This window comes from Equus quagga, unplaced genomic scaffold (genome assembly GCF_021613505.1).
Source record: "Equus quagga isolate Etosha38 unplaced genomic scaffold, UCLA_HA_Equagga_1.0 132603_RagTag, whole genome shotgun sequence".
Lineage (NCBI taxonomy): Eukaryota > Metazoa > Chordata > Mammalia > Perissodactyla > Equidae > Equus > Equus quagga.
This window is the reverse complement of record NW_025796377.1, coordinates 1-17128: the sequence shown is the minus strand read 5'-3', so window position 1 is coordinate 17128 and position 17128 is coordinate 1.

Below are 17128 nucleotides of genomic sequence, written 5' to 3'. Positions count from 1 at the left end.
AGTCACATACTTACCTCTGCTCTACACAGAGGGAAAAATACTATCTTTGAAAAGCTCAGGCAAAGGCAGAGAAGTGGGCTTGAATGTACCCTGTTTCGGTCAGTCCAACATCACTGGAGATTCATGGTGGGGAAAAGGGAGACAGCCTGGGGGTGGATCGATTACTCAAGGGCTTTGGATACCAATTCACTTAAGTCGGATTTGATAAAGGAGGAAAGCTAGTGGAAGTGTAAGGAAATAGAGGTACTCATCAAGGCCTCACCAGCAGGTTCCTCCCACTCCTGGGTCGGCTGGGGCTGGGGCCGGGGAGTGGGATGCTGCCGGAGTCCCGCCCCGGCTGAGTCCAGGTTCCTGAGGGTTGGACGGCGTCAGCGCAATGAGGGGAAAATAAAGGGGACGTGAGACTTGGGTTGGTATTAGCAAGTCCAACTTTACTGTGCACAAGTGTCGTTTTTATATTTTTCCGGATTCGTACAGAAATAGCTCTACAAATATTCTCAGAGAGATAAGGAAGTAAAAAACGAGCACAAGAATATTTATTAGCATTCTATTCTATAGAGCATAAGGTTAATGGTAGTGTTCTCCGCAATTAACTAGTGTTTGTTGTCTCTAAGCTAAAAGAGATAGGTACCTAGACATCTGTCATAATTCATGGTAAAGTTAAATCAAAGAGAGAAGGTCCAGGCCTCCAGACAGGACAGCATTCCGTCTGGTTACATCCTGGGGGAACCATCCCTGCCTCCCTCAATCATTTACACCATTAGTGTGGATGGTTAATGGGAACAAAAGGCGACTCCAGGGTGTCTTATCCCCAGCGCTATTTGCATTCTCAGCGGGCAGTTAAACATCTTTACATTCCCGCGCCCTTTAGGGGGTGAAAGCATTTCTTTGTCTTTTAGGTTGTAGAGCTAACAGTCCCTTAAGCACACTGCCCGGAGAAAATATCATTTTGTTAGTAAAGTAAAGGGCTGAAAAGCTAAGCTAAACTATATATCTTCAAGAATAAAAAACAGAAATAAGTATAGACATAACCTTGATAGAAAGCATGCATATAATTCAGAAAATATCAGGGGTGTCAGCCGGCCATTCTTCACCGAGGGGCATCCCTGCACCCCTCGGCCCTTCTACTCATCAATTATTTATTATTTATTGCTTTTAGGAGAAAACCTCTATAACATTTTAACAGAAAGCAGAAGGTCAAGAATAATATATAGATACTTCTTGATCATCCAATTAACCAGCAAACTTGGAGGGACGATGCATATGTATTTAGACAAAGAACTGGAGGAAGAAGGAAACATTAACCAGATGGAGGCCATAAACCTAATTCGACATCTTATCTGGGCAGGATTCCTTTCTGCTTGTCTCAAATGGGACTGTGTGCTCCTCGAATAATCAACTGAAAAATATCTTGAAAGTTACCTGCAGGTGGTCACATTCTCTTACTATATCTAATTTTCCCGGGAGGTAGTGCCTCCCAAGCAGCCACCCAAAGGAGTGAAAACTGGAGGTTAAGAAAGGAAAAGGAATGAAGGGCAATTAGAAGCAGCACAGGTTTCAGAACTATGTGAGGGGCCGGTGGGTTATTCTTCACCAAGGGGCGACCCTGCACCCCTCTGTGTTAATCGGCTGAACCCTGTCAAACAGCCGATCAAATGATGTAGCCACGGCTCCCGGCAGGATGCAACTGTTGAACTCCTTACATTTTTGGGTGGCCTCCACCCTCCAGACTTTATCCTTTAGTCCACTTTATCCTCTTTATCCACTTTAGTCCGCTTTATCCTCTAGTCCACTAGGCAGGAAAAGGAACACAGAGTACTAGAGTTCCCAAACTTTGCCTGTCAGCTACGCTGGATGGTCTGGGGTAGAGAGGTAAGAACTGTAGAATGCACTTGTGCATTCATAAAGGAAATGTTTTCTTTCTTTTTTCCTTTAATATTGGCCCTGAGCTAACATCTGTGGCCAATCTTCTCTCTTGTTTTTTCCTCCCCAAAGCCCCAGCACGTAGTTGTATAAGCCAGTCATAGGCCCGCTAGTTCTATGTGTGACGCTGCCTCAGCACGGCTTAATGAGTGGCGGGTAGGTCCGGGCCCAGGATCAGAGCCGGCGAACCCCCACTGCTGAAGCAGAGAGTGTGAACTTCACCACTATGCCACTGGGCCGGCCTCATAAAGGAAATATTTGATTGCATATAATTTATCCGCTATTGTAGTATGAGGCAAATACAAAAAGCAGTGAACTAACTGGAAACTATCTTCCAGAACCAGCCTCATCAGACCCCTCAGAGGTAGAGGTTTTCCACACTAACTGAAAGGTCAGTTTACAGCACTTCACTTTTACAAAAGACCTTTTGCTAACCAAAAGAAATCCGAAGAAAATTTTCACTTCTATGAAAAAAAGGCAAAAAGTGAAAATAGTGTTCAGTGTTTCTTTTACAGCGAGCCATTACAGTGGCTAAGCAGTCAAACATATGGTCGCAACTCAAGCCTGAAAGATCAGGCACAGCGGACTACTAACCTTGCCCTTCGACTGGAGGCAAGCAGATGTAGAAGGTGCAGATGTTGGTGACCTGCCTGGACTGATGGATTCAGACAGTGACGGGATGTTAACAGATAACCCTCTTCCTCTCTCCTACACCCTGGTCTCCTGTACCTCCCACCACTTCAACCTCTGACGGCTCAGCCTAACACACCACCATCACCACCACCACCTCTCAGCCTTCCAGTGTGCTCACACTCTTCCCGATTCTGGTAAGTGAAACTACACTGTACGTACATTATTTCTATTTTATACAGGCTGTGTATTTATCATATCCTTCCTGCTTTCACTATGTTAGTATGTGAGGTTTTATGTGTTATTTGTATGATTTGGTAGGTTATTTTTTGGATCTGGGAACGCTCAAAAATTGTTCTCATATAAACTATTGGTAATTGCTTCTTTGCTTTACACTGCCTTGGCTTACGAAAGGGTTCATTGCAACACTCTACTTTAGGGTAGTGGGGAAAACCTGTACCAGCACCAGTCGGGCAGCAACCCCCAGGATCCGAGTCCCAGGTCTTCAGGACCTCTCTTCCAAGCTTCCAAATTATGACAAACACAACATCTTCCCTATGCGCCCCTAACCCCACATGTGGTAGCTGCTTCCTACAGTTGCTATCTCTGTTACCTTAGTGTCTGTCTCCCATTGTCTAATGCAGCGTCATCACCACACTAACCACTTGAGAAGGAATTTGATGTGGGTACACAAAAGGTAACACCGTCAAGTCTATAGATTTCCTCTGATGTGTAACAGTACCCTCCTGGTTTGGTTCCGCCCTCCAGACGTCCATTAAAAGCCAGTTAGTTTTGCCTGTAACTTAAATACTTGGGCCCTCCATGTAGTTTCTATACCTCCGTTTCTCACGGAAACATTTTAACTAACTGATAGAATTCTTCAATTGACGCTATTCCTTTTTCCCAAGGATTCCTAACCACTTACCACAGACTGGATCAGATATGCTCACAACCCAGAGAAGCAGGGCAAAGCCTACACATTGTCATCCTCGTCACACACCTCTTGTGGATTCTCAGCCTAAGCTGGTGGATGCATGGTCACAGCCAAAACAAGAGCTGGGCCCGTCAAGCCTACTTAGCTCACTTTCCTTTCCTCTTGCCACCTCTTCTATGCCTCTCCTGTGAGGGGACCGGCTTACCAGTCATTTTAGGAACTGCCCAGGACTTCTGGGATCCTGGACTCGAGTGTACCCATATCATCGCTCACTTTCTCACATGTGAATGCTCGCTTTTACCATTATCAATTCCAGACTCCGTGCAGTCCTGCTGCTCATCCTTGGCTTGACTTCAGGGTAGAGACAAAGAGAAGGACTGAGCGTTCTTTACCTGCGGAGAACACAGGACTCTAGCAACTACCCTCACAGTTCCCTGTGGTAGGGCAGTTAGCCTGAAAGATTTTGAACTTGGTGCCGCCCTGCTCTGGCATCTGGAGGAAGCTGTGCTCCCGAAGCTGCTCAGGCATTCCCCATACACTTGGACATTCTAGTGGCACCTCGGGAGTCTTGCATAAATTTTGGATTTACTGAGAATGGGAAGTAAAGTCTGGGTTTCCTGGCAGCCACACCACATACCTGCTATAATGGGTTAAGTGACTTGCGTAGTGACTAAAGTTAAGGAGTTGGATTTTGAACGTGGGTCAAGTCAATTTCAAAGCCTTTAATTCCTTCAGTCTGTCGTTCTCAACACTCTTTCTGACTAACGATTTCTGTGAAACCTTGGAACACAGACCTTATACTGCATGTGACTACCATCAGGGTAGTCTCGTGGCAGGGGCCGCAGGTCCTGCGTCTTCAGGAGGACCCAGGTACAGCTTAGGCTTCATGTCACACTCATAACTAGCAACTATCTCAAAGGCATGCTGTTGTACCTGGCACTAGATTAAAACCTAGTTATTACATAATATAGATTAGACATGCCCCCTAAGAAGCTTTTACGGCCTAAAGATAGAAAAGGCAAAAAGAGACCCATTACAAAGAAAGAAAGGAGACTCGTCAGAGATCTCATTTGTTATAGAGGATGGTCACACAGTCCGCCTTACCATCGAGGCGTTATCCATCAGAGGCCATCAGTGATGAGCCATCAAAGCACTGTCCTTTGGAATCTCCAGTTGGATTTTTGTTACAAATCAAGACTTCACACCCAGATACAGGACACAGTGGGAGTAAGCTGGCATGTCAGATGTAGAATTAGTGTACTCTCTGCTGCTCCTGGGTTTGGCCAAGCACATAGTGGGGCCTCATCCATTCATCCAGACTCTCCCTTCCCCTCTCAGTTTGGCTATTTAGGCTGTGCCAGATAACTGGCCATGGATCATTCCATCTGTATTTTCATTTTCCTCAATGGTCAAGCCACCTGACATGTCTAAATGGGATCTTCTCTCTGGAGATTTTCACCTCTCTGGTAGTATCTTCTGATTCAGGATCACCCTGTCCAGGCTGGATTAGCTCACACATACTCATTCAGAAAACTTCCTTATCAGTCTAAGATCAGGCTCTCTTCCTTTGGTGGCAGTAGGTCACCATGAATGCCCCAAATATAGACCAGCTTCATACATGACCCTTGTAAGAGCTACCATGGAATGAGCCTTTCTGAAGAGAGGACCAGAGGAATACATAGCCTACCTTTGGAAGTGAGCTGTCTCCGCCTGACATCGGCATCCCAATTCTGGTCATGACAGAACTATAAGGTCATGTCCACGATGTCATGGGCACTGACAAACTCTCAACCCTGGATTCTTCATGCCTCTTCCTTTTCTAGCCTGAGACTCTGTATCTCACCATTTTCTTTAAATAGCAGGGTTCCTCTTTAAGGGCTCATGGCATGAGTGGTCTGAGCAGGTGTTCTGGCTTTTCTCTTGGGAAAGCCCCAGAAGATAAGCTTCAAGGGCTCCAATAAAGCTTGGCAACTCTCCACATAACCTCAGGGTTGCTGGCTTTTCTGGGAGCACACATACCATCACCAGGAAATAAAATCCCACCACTGACACCCTACCTCCCCTACTCCACCCCAGATCATCCTATGGGCCAAGGGAAGAAAGGTACAGGAATAGAGATTCCCAGGAAGCCAGACCTAACAACTGGAATGAGGAGGGTGGTATGTGCTGCTGGGCAGAGTAGAAGAGAGTCAGGATCCCACTGCCACACCTGACAGTGGCAGAGAGCACGGCAATGTCATTTTTGCTCAAGGCAGTGCAGGGAGGGCTCTAGTAGGCCCCCAGCCTGAGTCCCTCAGCTCTGTTACGCCTTGCAGCACTGGTCTCAGTCCCCAGTGACCTACTCAGGGCCTCTCCTGACCAGAAATCCAGTTATATTGATCTGTTTTGGGGAGACATGTGACTCAGACACTGAGGACTCAAGCAAAGTTCCCACAGCTTGCTGGGCATTATAATCCCTCTATCTCAGAGCAGGCATTTCTTTTTTTTTTTTTTTTTTTAATTGAATTATTGATAGGTTACAATCTTGTGAAATTTCAATTGTACATTAATGTTTGTCAGTCATGTTGTAGGTGCACCACTTCACCCTTTGTGCCCACCCCCCACCCCACCTTTCCCCTGGTATCCACCAAACTGTTCTTAGTCCATAATTTTAAATTCCTCATATGAGTGGAGTCATACACAGATTATCTTTCTCTCGCTGGCTTATTTCACTTAACATAATTCTCTCAAGGTCCATCCATGTTATTGCAAATGGAATGATTTTGTTCTGTTTTGCAGCTGAGTAGTATTCCATTGTATATATGTACCACATCTTCTTTATCCATTCGTCTGTTGCTGGACACTTAGGTTGCTTCCATGTCTTGGCTATTGTAAACAGTGCTGCAATAAACATTGGGGTGCATAAGACTTTTGGGATTGCCGACTTCAAGCTCTTTGGATAAATACCCAGTAGTGGTATGGCTGCATCGTATGGTAGTTCTATTTTTAATTTTTTGAGGAATCTCCATACTGTTTTCCATAGTGGCTGCACCAGTTTGCATTCCCAGCAGCAGTGTATGAGGGTTCCTTTTTCTCCGCAACCTCTCCAACATTTGTTGCTATTAGTTTTAGATATTTTTGTCATTCTAATGGGTGTAAGGTGATATCTTAGTGTAGTTTTGATTTGCATTTCCCTGATGATCAGCGATGATGAGCATCTTTTCATGTGCCTATTGGCCATCAGTATATCTTCTTTGGAGAAATGTCTGTTCATGTCTCCAGCCCATTTTTTGATTGGGTTGTTTGATGTTTTGTTGTTGAGTTGCGAGAGTTCTTTGTATATTATGGATATTAAGCCTTTGTCAGATATATGACTTGCAAATATTTTTTCCCAGTTAGTGGGTTTTTGTTTCAATCCTGTTTTCATTTGCCTTGAAGAAGCTCTTTAATCTGATGAAGTCCCATTTGTTTATTCTTTCTATTGTTTCCCTTCTCTGAGAAGGCATGGTGTCCGAAAAGATCCTTTTAATACTGATGTCAAAGAGTGTACTGCCTACGTTTTCTTCCAGAAGCCTTGTGGTTTCAGGTCTCACCTTTTGGTCTTTAATCCATTTTGAGTTTATTTTGGTGAATGGTGAAAAAGAATGGTCAATTTTCATTCTTTTACATGTGGCTTTCCAGTTTTCCCAGCACCATTTGTTGAAAAGACTTTCTTTCCTCCATTGTATGCCCTCAGCTCCTTTGTCAAAGATAAGCTGTCCATAGATGTGGTTTTATTTCTGGGCTTTCAATTCTGTTCCATTGATCTGTTCACCTGTTTTTCTACCAGTATCATGCTGTTTTGATTACTGTAGCTTTGTAGTATGTTTTGAAGTCAGGGATTGTGATGCCTCCCGTTTTGTTCTTTTTTCTCAGGATTGCTTTAGAAATTCGGGGTCTTTTGTTGCCCCATATGAATTTTAGGATTCTTTGTTCTAATTCTGTAAAGAATGTCACTGGGATTCTGATTGGGATGGTGTTGAATCTGTAGATTGCTTTAGGTAGAACGGACATTTTAACTATGTTTATTCTTCCAATCCATGTACATGGAATGTCTTTCCATCTCCTTATGTTGTCATCCAATTCTCTCAGAAAGGCCTTGTAATTTTCATTATATAGGTCCTTCACTTCCTTAGTTAAGTTTACCCCAAGGTATTTTATTCTTTTTGTTGCGATTGTGAATGGTATTGTATTCTTGAGTTCTTTTTTGTTGGTTCATTACTGGAGTATAGAAATGCTACTGATTTATGCAAATTGATTTTATACCCTGCAACTTTGCTGTAGTTGTTGATTACTTCTAACAGTTTTCCAATGGATTCTTTGGGGTTTTCTATATATAAGATCATGTCGTCTGCAAACAGCGAGACTTTCACTTCTTCCCTCCCTATTTGGATTCCTTTTATTCCTTTTTCTTGCCTGATTGCTCTGGCCAGGACCTCCAGTACTATGTTAAATAAGAGTGGTGATAGAGGGCATCCTTGTCTCGTTCCTGTTTTCAGGGGGATGGGGTTCAGTTTTTGCCCATTGAGTATGATGTTGGCTATGGGTTTGTCGTATATGGCCTTTATTATGTTGAGGTAGTTTCCTTCTATGCCCATTTTGTTCAGAGTTTTTATCATAAATGGCTGTTGGATCTTGTCAAATGCCTTCTCTGCATCTATTGAGATGATCATGTGTTTTTTATTGCTCAGTTTGTTGATGTGGTGTATCACGTTGATTGATTTGCGGATGTTGAACCATCCCTGTGTCCCTGGTATGAATCCCACCTGATCCTGATGTATGATTCTTTTGATGAATTGCTGAATTCTGGTTGCCAAAATTTTGTTTAGAATTTTTGCATCTATGTTCATCAGTGATATTGGCCTGTAGTTCTCTTTTTTCGTGATGTCCTTGTCAGGTTTTGGGATCAGCGTGCTGTTGGCCTCATAGAATGTGTTAGGAAGTGTTCCATCTTCCCTAATTTTTTGGAATAGCTTGAAAAGGATAGGTATTAAATCCTCTCTGAAAGTTTGGTAGAGTTCCCCAGGAAAGCCATCTGGTCCTGGGGTTTTATTCTTTGGGATGTTTTTGATTGCTGTTTCAATCTCTTTCCTTGTGATTGGTCTGTTCAAATTGTCTGCCTCTTCTTGAGTGAGCTTTGGGAGATTGTAGGAGTCCAAGAATTTATCCATTTCCTCTAGGTTATCCATTCTGTTGGCATATAATTTTTTGTAGTATTCTCTTATAATCTGTTGTATTTCTGCAGAGTCTGTTGTTATTTCTCCTCGCTCATTTCTGATTTTGTTTATTTGAGCTTTCTCCCTTTTTTTCTTTGTAAGTCTGGCTAGTGGTTTGTCAATTTTATTTATCTTCTCAAAAAAACAGCTCTTTGTCTCATTGATCCTTTCTACTGCCTTTTTCATTTCAATAGTATTTATTTCTGCTCTGATTTTTATTATTTCTCTCCTTCTGCTGACTTTGGGCTTCATTTGTTCTTTTTTCTCTAGTTCAGTTAGGTGTGCTTTAAGGTTGCTTATTTGGGATTTTTCTTGTTTGTTAAGATGTGCCTGTATTGTGATGAATTTTCCTCTTAATACAGCTTTTGCTGTATCCCATATGAGTTGGTATGACATGCTATCATTTTCATTTGTTTCCAAGTATTTTTTTATTTCTTCTTTAATTTCTTCAATGATCCATTGCTTGTTCCGTAGTGTGTTGTTTAGTCTCCACATCTTTGTGCCTTTCTCAGCTTTTTTCTTGTAATTAATTTCTAGCCTTATAGCACTATGATCTGAGAAGATGCTTGTTATTATTTCAATTTTTTTAAATTTGTAGAGGCTTGCCTTGTTTCCCAACATATGGTCTATCCTAGAGAATGTGCCATGTGCACTTGAGAAGAATGTGTATTCAGCTCTTTCAGGGTGGAGTGATCTATATATGTCTATTAAGTCCAATTGTTTTAGTTTTTCATTTAACTCCACTATTTCCTTGATTTTCTGTCTGAATGATTTGTCCATTGATGTGAGTGGGGTGTTGAGGTCCCCTACTATTATTGTGTTGTTTTTAACATCTTCCTTTAGGTCTGTTAATAGTTGCTTTATGAATCTTTGTGCTCCTGTGTTGGGTGCATAGATATTTATAAGCGTTATTTCTTCTTGATGAAGTGTCCCTTTGATCATTATATATTGTCCCTCTGTGTCTCTCTTTACCTGTCTTATTTTGAAATCCACTTGGTCTGATATGAGAATTGCAACACCTGCCTTTTTTTCCTTGCTATTTGCTTGAGGTATTGTCCTCCACCCCTTCACCCTGAGTCTGTGTTTGTCCTTGGGGCTGAGGTGTGTTTGCTGGAGGCAACAAATTGTTGGATCTTGTTCTTTAATCCATTTTGCCACTCTGTGTCTTTTTATTGGAGAGTTCAATCCGTTCACATTGAGAGTGATTATTGATGCATGTGGACTTAATGCTGTCAATCTGTCGCTCATTATCTTGTTTTCCTGAGTTTCTTTTCCTGTGTGCTTTATCCTACCCATTTAATACTGCAATTTCTTATGCTGGGTTTCTTAGATTTTTCCTTATCTATGATTTGTGACTCTGTTCTGTACTTTATTTTAGTGTCTACCTTGAAGTTTGTATTTAGAATCTCGTGTATAATATAGTCTATTCTCTGGTGGTCTCTTACCTACTTGACCAATACTGATTTAGACCCTTTGCTCTTCCCCTCCTAAATAATTATTTTCATTTTTTATTCCAACTCGTCTTATTCATTTGTAGTTAGAGTGCTAAGATCGCCCTTGTTTTGGTAGTTTCCTTACCTTTACCCTAATGCTATAATTGAATATTTGCTATCCTGTTCTGGTTCTATCCATCGGTCTCCCTAGTCTGTGGATTGTGTCCCCTTTCTCCTTTTTTTCTTTTTTCAAGTATGAAAGCCTTCTTGAGGATTTCTTGTAATGGAGGGCTTTTAGTTACAAATTCCCTTAACTTTTGTTTGTCTGGAAAAGATTTAATTTCTCCCTCATATCTGAAGGAAATTCTTGCTGGATAGAGTATTCTTGGCTGAAGGTTTTTATCCTTTAAAGCTTTGAATATATCACTTCATTCTCTCCTAGCTTGTAGGGTTTCCGTAGAGAAATCCGCTGACAGTCTGATAGGGGCTCCTTTATAGGTTATTCTCTTTTTTCCCCTTACTTCCCTGAGTATTCTCTCCTTATCATTCCTATTTGCCAACTTTACTACTATGTGCCTTGGGGCAGCTCTTTTTACATTGACAAATCTAGGAGATCTAAAACCCTCCTCTACACACATTTCTCCATTGATCCCTAGATTTGGGAAGTTCTCTTCAATAATTTCGTTAAGCACACTTTCTGCTCCATTTTCCTTTTCCATATTCTCGGGAATTCCTATGATCCTTATGTTCTTACTCCTCATTGAATCCATTATCTCTCGGAGATTTTCCTCATTTTTTTAAATTCTTAGTTCTCTTTCTTCCTCTGTCTGGCGCCATTCAGCCTGTCTGTCCTCGATTATGCTAATTTTCTCCTCTATGTTGTCTACACGGGCATTCAGGGAACCCATATTCTGTTTTATCTGGTCCATTGTGTTTTTCATCTCAAGTAATTCTGTTTGATTCTTCTTTATGATTTCAATCTCTTTTGTGAAGTAACTCCAGAACTCAGCTTGTTTCTCTATCTTTCTCTCTACCTCATTGAGTTCTTTGATTATAGCTGCTCTGAATTCATTATCACTTAGTTTACCTAATTCCAAGTCCTCAGGACTTAATTCTGTGTTTTTATTGTTTTCCTTCTGGTCTGGGGCTTTTATAAATTGCTGGATGGTAGAGGAGCGGTTTTTTCTCATGGTGGTAGAATTCAGTTGCAGTTACAGCCTGTCGCCACTAGATGGGGGTAGAGAGCGGCGTGTTATGAGCTCTCCGCATTGGGGCAAGATGGCTGCGCCCACTGGCTTCGCTGGGGGGGGAGGGGCTGTTACACGCGCCGGTCTGGGTTCAGATCAGTTCTGTTCTCTGGTCTCCCAAGGCCCTTGATTTATGGGGTCCCCTGGATGGAAGCTTTCCCCTCATCAGCGGGTTTCCACTGAATTAGCGGCAGGAGTCCTGGATGATCCCCTGGTCGCTCGGCCCCTCCTCCGCTCCCTCCCGACCCGTGCTGCAGCAATCGCAGACTCTAGGGGAGGGAGCGATGTTCTCTCCTACCGTTCCAGCGCCTCTGAAGGTGTAAAGCAAGGTTTATGATCTCCGCCTTCTTGGAATTGTAGGTCTCTAATGAGCTGACATTATTTTTGTTCTCTGAAATTCAGTTCTTCCAATCTTTTGTTGTATTTTGGAGGGGAGAGAATCCCGGGTCAGCTCACCCTGCCATTTTGCTCAGGCATTTTAGTTAATACAAGATTCTCATTCACAGAGCCAGCTTAGGTGAATATAACGTGCAGAGGAGAAAGGCTGAGTTCTACAGAGGACAAATATCTCCTTTCTTTCATTTTTGGGAGCAGAGATATACTGAAAACTCAGTGATTGGTGAGGGTCCAGCCTTGCTCTCCACCGACCGTCCTTCCTGTGAAAGGGAAAGAGCACCAGCCCTGTGGTCAAGTGGTTAAGTTCGTGCACCTGGCATCGGCAGCCCAGGGTTTTGCCGGTTTGGATCCTGGGTGTGGACATAGTACTGCTCATCAAGCCATACTGAGGCGGCGTGCCACATAGCACAACCACAGGGACTCACAACTAGAATATACAACTATGTGCGGGGGTGCTTTGGGGAGAAGAAGAAGAAGAAAAGAAAAAAAAAAGAAGATTGCTGACAGATGTTAGCTCAGGGACCAATGTTAAAAGAAAAAAAGGAAAGAAAGTCTGTTCTCTTAGGAAAGCTGGAATAGACAACAATCAGAAAAATAAACAAGTGCTTAAGAAGCAACAGCAAATTCAAGGTTCTCCACTTTGTTCCAGCTGCCTGTCCCTTAACCCAGGCCCTCTACAACCTGATCTCCATGTTCTCTTACAGACTCCCCTTCTCACAATTGCCTCAGTCTCCTGGGTTCTCACTCCAAATCCTGCACCAAGCTCATTGCCTTTTCAGTGCTTTCTGGATGACATGTTCTCACCCAGCCTTGAATTTCCCTTTGCACATGGGTCAGACATTGCTTCAGCTCCAGGATCTTCTCCTTGAATGCAGCTTGGGCTGCAGCCATCAACAGCAGGGCTCCTGGAGCTGGATAAAAGCCTTATGAGGCCCAGAACTTGCTGATAACTGGAGAGTCTAAAGAGCTGGGGGGAGATCTCCAACATGCCAACCTCTCTGAGAGGTCAGCTTCTGCCATGAGCCAACTGAGAGAATGTGAGCCATAAAGAGGGATTCAACTGAAACTGAGGCTGATCTGTGGCCCCAAATTCAGTTCCTACAACTCTGAAGAATCACCTCCAGCTACTCCTCTCCGATAAAAACTTCACTCTGAAAAGAGAAAGATGTCAATGTGAGAGTTCATTTCTACTTCACTTTCTAAGTGTAAGAAAGAAGGTATAAATTTATTTATTTTTTATTTTTTTTTTAAAGATTTTATTTTTTTCCTTTTTCTCCTCAAAGCCCCCCGGTACATAGTTGTATATTCTTCGTTGTGGGTCCTTCTAGTTGTGGCATGTGGGATGCTGCCTCAGCGTGGTTTGATGAGCAGTGCCATGTCCGCGCCCAGGATTCGAACCAACAAAACACTGGGCCGCCTGCAGCGGAGCGCACGAACTTAACCACTTGGCCACGGGGTCAGCCCCAGAAGGTATAAATTTATTCTCTGTTCAAATCAGCCTGGTCTATGAGACAGTGTTACCTAATAGAAATAGCACAGACTTTGACTATCAGGTGCATCTGGTCCACAGTTCGACCAGAACACCACACCAGCTGGTTTTGGGCAAACTGTTCAACTTCTCTGAGCCTCTTTTTCTCATCTGAGAGTAATAACAGCTACCTTGCAGGAGAGAGAAAAATATTATTAGCTATTTGTAAAGTCTCTAGCCCAGTGCTTGGCACCCAGAAAGTGCAGAGTTAATGGTCTGCGGTGGTAGCAAGAGAAACTCCATTTCACGGGAACTTCTTCATGGCATACCTCACTACTTGACATGTACATATAGGGTCAATATCCGTCATCCTCTGCAAGAACGTAAGGTTCTTGGGGAGCAGGGAATTTGTTTTGTTCATTGTTGAATCACAGCACCTCAAATAGTCTCTGCTGCTAAATAAATATCTGGCAAATGAATGAATGGGTGAAAACATATAAGGAAGACTGGGGTCATCAGACCTGATTAATTGACTGGGTGTCAAGTACTTAAGCATTATAGACAATACAAATGGAGACTAAGACTGGTTTCTGGGTGACATGTCTCTGACATCTGTCTCCCCTTCATTTCCACTACTTTGGCTCTAGGGCAGGATTCCTGAACCTTGGCACTATTGACATTTCGGGCTGGACAGGTCTTTGTTGTGTGTTTGTGTGGGTGGTGTCCTATGCAGCCTAGGATGTTTAGCTACATTCCTGGCCTCCACCCACCAGATGTGAGTAGCACCCGCCTTGTGTGACAACAAAATTGACTCCGGACATTGGGAAATGTCTTTGAGCAGCAAAATCGCCCCTGGTTGAGAACCACTGGTCTAGGGACATGTCATTAGCCCAGGCTGGTGTAAGAGACTTCCATCTGTCCACCTGGCCTGCCTACAGAGATCTCAACTTCTGGACTTTCTACAAATCTAATCCAATGGTAACTCCTCTGCTCAAAGCCTTCAAGACTTCTTGTTGCCACTGAAATAAGCCAAGATCTCCAAGCTTGCAAGGCTCTCCCTGCCATTCAGGGCCCAACCTACCCCTCCAGCCTCACTGCCCTCAGAACACAGTCCAGCATGGGCGAACTGGTTCCAGGTCCTGCCTTAGTACCTTTGCCCACTGAACTTTCCCTGTCTAGAACACTCTTTCCCCAAGACCTGACTCATTCCTTCCATAGAAACTGAACACGAGGGGCTGCCGGTCTTCATCTCTCCCAACCACGGGAGGAAGAGGACCTGAGCCTAGGTTGACAAATGTAGAAATACGGAAAATTTTATGCCCTCAACGAGTGCACCATCAAAGAAGGCAAGAGAACCCACAGCATCACCACCACCTTCTTGAAGCCTCCTAACGCTTTGAACTCCTTGGCGCTGTCTGTAACTCTCTCTTAGGGCGCCTTATCCTGCTCCACCTAACACCAGAATTTGTTTCTGACGGGTTCATCTCCTCCACTAGTTCGAGGCTCTCTGAGGGCAAGGAGCGCGTCAGTATTGTCTTCGTGTCGCCACCACCCAGCACAAGGGCGCACAACGACGCAACAGAGGCTCGGCGAACGAGCGTTGTATTACGTAAACCGCAGGGCAAGAGGCTCCGAGCCTCTCAAAGGAGTCTTCACGGGAGACGGAACGGACCCGGCACCTCGTCCCCACGCCTCCCCAGACAGAGGGAGGAGGTCCCGGTCCATGGCCACTCCGAGTCTTCGCGTCGGGGTCTCAGGGGACTAGACGAGAGCGGCAGGGTAGAGGGCAGAGCCGCAGCGCCCCCGCCGGCCCCGCCAGGATAAGCCTTTCCAACACACAAGACTCACGAGCCTCGCCACCTTTCCAACGCCCTACGCCGGAAGCAGCCCCGGGGCACGCCGGGACCTCCACAAGGCCAGACGCATGCACAAGGGCTACGCAAGCGACGCACTGAAGGACCTCCCGGTAAACTGGTTTCGGCCCCTCGCTAATCGACTGCAATCTTCGCCAATGAGAACGCAGGGTCCTCTTTGTGTGATACCCGCGTGCCACTCCCGCTCTTCGACAACCCAAAGCCTGGATGTGGCCGTTGGTTAATCCCGCTTATTGGTTTACTTGTGGTCTCTTTGGAGGCGCTTCTGCTTCTCTTGCTTGGATGTGTCTTTGTGTCAACGGTGCCTGGAGTCACACCGTGTTTTACAGACGTGACAGCGACAATAATGAAAAAACGTAACGCTCCCTGTGTGCTTGGCACAGTTCTAAACAAGTGCATACTAATTCGTCCTCACAGCAGTCCTATGAAGTCAATATTCTTACTCTTTTCATCTTCCAACCAAGGAGACCGAGAGAGATTGTCTAATGACAGGCGTAGGACAAGAACTCGCTTCTAACCCAACTTTTTTCCTTTGTTTTTATTTTTTAACATTCCGTCAGTACCGCAAAACATTCTCACCTGAAGATGAAGTCTCTCCATCCCTTATCTCCCAAACTACATTCCCTCTCCAGAGGAAACAAATTTTCAGTGTGTACATCTTTCTGAACCTTAATCTGTCCTTTTGGTCATTTACTATATCTTTAAATTTTTTTCTGTTTCAATATATCCACCTCATCTTTTTTAAACTGTTGGATTTAGGCATGTACCATAATATATTCAATCTTCAATCGTTTCTCTTTTGTTGGACATTGAAATACTCAATTGTCACCTGCATGCGAGCGTGTTATCCTGGATTGGGATATTCTGCATATATTTTCAAGAGGGAGCCTATGGATGGGAATGTGGAATGTGAGGGAAAGTATAGTGGAAGTTTCTACCCGTTCTCTCTGCCTTTGTTCTGGTCTCCCTTCATCCATTCATCATTTATGAGGATTCTAGTTGCACAATGAAGGAGTAGTGCTCCATCAGGATATGAATAGAGGGAGGTGGATGTGAAATAGACTGAGAAACCTCCTTAGAGAAAGTATTCCATCTTTGATTAAGTATTACACTGAGCAGTTGTCTCCAAGCACTCCCATATGCATTATCTATTTTGATCCTTACAATGTTCCTGTCCGGTATTATATTCATTTTACAGATGATGAAATGGAGTGCTAGAGAGATCCACCGGCTTCCATAGCTAATTAGTTGCAGAGTACATCAAATGTTCGATCTGTGGGCTCCTAGTGTCATGAACTTTCTAAGGTATCTCCCTATTCAGAGGGCAGGGTAACTAGATGGCTGCATTGACAGGAGAGAGACATAGCAGGGTCTGATGCAGGGAAGAAGCAAGGGCAGAGCCATACTTCTCAGTAGCCTTAGTCATGTGTCTCTTCAGCCACCTAGAAACTTCTACAGTGCACCCTTAAGGTCCTTGTTCCTGAGATTGTACATGAGAGTGGAACATGCATGTATCTATGATCAGAACAGGATAAAAATAAGGAATGTGTCCCAATCAAGGAAGTAGCTGTTCCTAGGCTAAATTTAGTCAGAGGTGACTGTCCCAAAGAGAAGTCCACCACCACCCTGTGGAAGCTGCCGGTTGCAAAGCCTCTGCTCCTCTCTGTCCTTGGCTGAGCAGATCCTTGGCCAGCTTTGGCAAGGTAGCATAGGTGCCATGGATCAAGCCCTCAAAGACAAGTAGGAAGATGACTGTCACCCGAAAGGCCTTGAACTTTTTGAAACCTTTATCTCCACAGGTAAGCTTTATCAAGGTGGGTGTCACATGGAGGAACTGGTCAACTGTGCTTCTCACAGAGGTGCAGCTGTAGTGTGGCAGGCAGCTGCCCTAGGGAGTTGTCAAAAATATTCTGCGAGGCCAGGGGTGCCAACTGCAGGCAGAGGCACCACTGCTTGACCACTGCATAGTGGAGGGCTGACAGATGGCAA